This window comes from Triticum dicoccoides, chromosome 2B (assembly GCF_002162155.2).
Source record: "Triticum dicoccoides isolate Atlit2015 ecotype Zavitan chromosome 2B, WEW_v2.0, whole genome shotgun sequence".
Classification (NCBI taxonomy): domain Eukaryota; kingdom Viridiplantae; phylum Streptophyta; class Magnoliopsida; order Poales; family Poaceae; genus Triticum; species Triticum dicoccoides.
Window position 1 is genome coordinate 564,469,851 of NC_041383.1, and position 3,154 is coordinate 564,473,004.

The 3,154-nt window shown below is 45.1% G+C and overlaps 1 long non-coding RNA gene across 1 annotated transcript; it reads right to left on the minus strand.

Moving 5' to 3' along the window:
* Positions 1–1,224: 1,224 nt before the first annotated feature.
* Positions 1,225–2,222, minus strand: LOC119368020. Its single transcript, XR_005176496.1, has 3 exons — positions 1,921–2,222; positions 1,693–1,826; positions 1,225–1,304 (listed from the first exon to the last, which is right to left on the minus strand). It is a non-coding gene; the product is annotated as an uncharacterized LOC119368020 (long non-coding RNA).
* Between the last annotated feature and the right edge of the window lie 932 nt (positions 2,223–3,154).

The following is a 3,154-nucleotide window of genomic DNA, read 5'->3' on the forward strand; positions in this document are numbered from 1 at the left end:
GAGGGATGCAGGAGGAACAAGAGCTTGGCTCCCCCAGAGATTTGAATGTAACTTTCTTTTCCCGTACGGGAAAGCAATTGTCGTTGTTTGGACAATGAAGTGTTGATGTGAAGAACAGACCCTAACGTCCTTCGTCGCCTACTTCGACTTTGCACTGCCATTGGATGGAATAGTACTCCAACTAATCGTACTTACAAAGCATGGCAACCCATCTTCCAGCTTACACATCCTTTGAATCTCAAAAGCATGCACCCGCTCTGAACTTTTGAACGTTTACTCTGTTGCTCTCAATTTGTAACTGCTTTTCATGTTCAGATTTAAGGCAAATAAAAAAGGAGTGGAGGGGAGCAGATTTGTCCAGAAATACAACTGGCTAGAACAGAATAATCTCTCCCTCTCTCTTAGAATACACACACACATGCACAAGCAAGTAAATCAAACTTCAAAACTGAATGAACCACACCTGCAGTCATACTTTTGTTGCGACCAGGCCAGGCAGAGGCGGGACACGGTGGCACTGGCGGCTGACACCACCGAGGTGGACAAGCTCGCATACATTCTCTTCTCTGGGTTCACGAATCTCGTGTCCGACTTTCCCTGTTCCCCCTTGGCTCCTACCGCACGTGTCCGCCTTTCTCGACGCGGCGTAGGAGGCGAAGGAGGTGGCACGTGGAAGCCTTCAACTGGAAATTAACAAAATGTTTAGTTAGAAGTGAGAACCTTTTTATTATCTTATAAAAAACTAAAAGCGTAAATTCACGAGAAGAAGCGTATTGTGACGGTGAACCCACGGAGTCAGTCCGTGCTTTATTATTATTTGCACTTGTGGTGACTGGTGTATGATTGACTAAAAAAGGGTAAAAGTACTCCCTTAGGGCAGCCAAACTGTGCCAATGGCTCTGATGGCCTTAGGAAAAAATGGTGAAAAATGATAGCAAATTTAGTCCGTGTACACGCCTAAGCTTCATGGATAACAAACTGTTCAAGTAGCAGTCTTGCTATTTGGTGGCATATAACTGCCAATCATAATCCACGAAGAATTTCTGAAATTTAGATTATTCTGAACATTTTTAGTTACCCCAGAGACATTCAGCAGGTAACAGAGGGCATGCATACTATGTAATCTAGGGACATGTGTTATCTAAAGTCTAAACATTGCCTGAAATACTATGCAAAATAAGTACAACTTCAACAAAGAACAAACAATGAAATAAGAGATTTCATGCCTGGCCTCAATCAGAACAGTCAACACCCTTTTCTGAAGTGCCCATGCCTCTACTGCTGCCTTTTCCCTGCCTCAACACCTGTATCATAGAGCATACATAATGATAAGAATAACATTAGGCTGAGAAACATTGACCCCCTGTACATAAGAGAGCATAGAGCTAGAAAAGTAACGCGAGAATCTTTATATGATTATATCACAAACCATCTATGAATTGACCAACACATCGTTCCAATATAAAATTTATGCAGTGCCATGGAGACCATCTGGCGGGAGCATGCTCCCTTGTGGATACAAACAGACATGAATGACTAAGGGAGGGATTTGAAACTTCAGTAACTACATGAATAACATGGTTTCGATTTTCAATCTCCACTGAGATGAAAGTGAAGACACGGTAGAAACAGAGCATTACAAGCCTGTGATTGCATTGCTTGCTACTGTGCAAAAGGCAGCAAGAAGGGTACCTGCATGAATATGCTGTAGCAATCTGGCAGGGATATCACATACACTCTGAGTCTGCAGCTCTTATTCTCTTGCGGTTGTCAGATTTTTCAATAACCAACAGATGCCTGAACCATGGTCGCTTTTACTTGCATATCTGCACACATGAATGAGGTACAGGAAGGAACGAACTATCACCGGGAAGTGGATTCCTATCAAAATAGTGATCGATCTGACAGAGATATACATACAGGCAAGGGGACGGCGAGGACCAAGGGCACTACACCTTGGTCGTCCATCGTCGCCGACTGCCGGTGTCGCCGCGGGGATGTGGATCCAGGCAGGGCGGAGATCCTCCAGCGGCGGAGTATGGCAGGGGCGGTGGCGCTAGGAGGCGCAGCCGATGGGGAAGGCGAGGGGTGGCCGGATCCACGTGTGCTGGCGATGAACGACGGCTGGATCGGGCGCTAGGTGAGGCAGAGGCGCGGGGGCGACGCTCGGCGGCAGGGGGTGGCCGGAGACGCTCGGTGAGGTGGGGTGTGGCAGGACCGCAGGATGCAGGAAGGGTCGTGCAGGTGTGACTCCCCCCGTACCGGTTCGGGGTGTTTATCACGAGGATTGCGGGTTCAATTACCTAAAATGAGAGTGACTTTTCTAGAAAACACCGCGACGGTGAACCCGGAGACCCAATCCGTGCTTTATTATTAAATTATTAATTAGGGAGAGATTGAGATATTGTGCACTCATGGTTGATCAATTTGTTTCACAGTTTGGACTATGAGATAACGATACTTTTGAACATGCGTGATATACCTTGATGTACCAGAATTACAAACCTAAGATTGGAATTTTGGAATTCGACTCCATCATTAGCTTTTGTAATTCATTTAAACGGAGGTACATTTTTTAAGCCGGGATTTCGTGATTTCAAATTCATATATCAAACCTAGAGATATACACATACGGGCATGTTCAAACTTTATAATCATCCACTTTATTCATACACGTACACATTTTTGCTTTTGTCATCATATTTAGGATAAACACATTTGGAATTTCATTTGAATTGGACCGTATGATGGTATTTGCTTGTAGTAGCTCAATGATCCATATTTGAATTGAATGGACAATCTAAGTTTCGAGTTGGAGACATTGATTTTCAAAACTTGCACTTTTTTGCGTGCAAAACAAACAAATTGTCGGCCATGATATCATAGTCGTCCGTACAAGAGCAGAACACTTATAATTTTAGGCGCCAAAAGCTTTCAAACTTCCCGCTCACATCGAAATATCACGCGCCCGAAAGTTTAGCCCTGCGATATTCCTGTTTTACCCCTGCCACATGAACGGAAAAAGGCTGCTTTGGTAACTCCATTGTTTTTCCCTCTTTGGCCCCAACATTCTTCCCCAGAGCCCCTCCCTTTCCCCTCCCCAACCCCCCAACCATGGCAAGCCGCCGAATCTAGTCCTCCGCCGCAGCAGTGG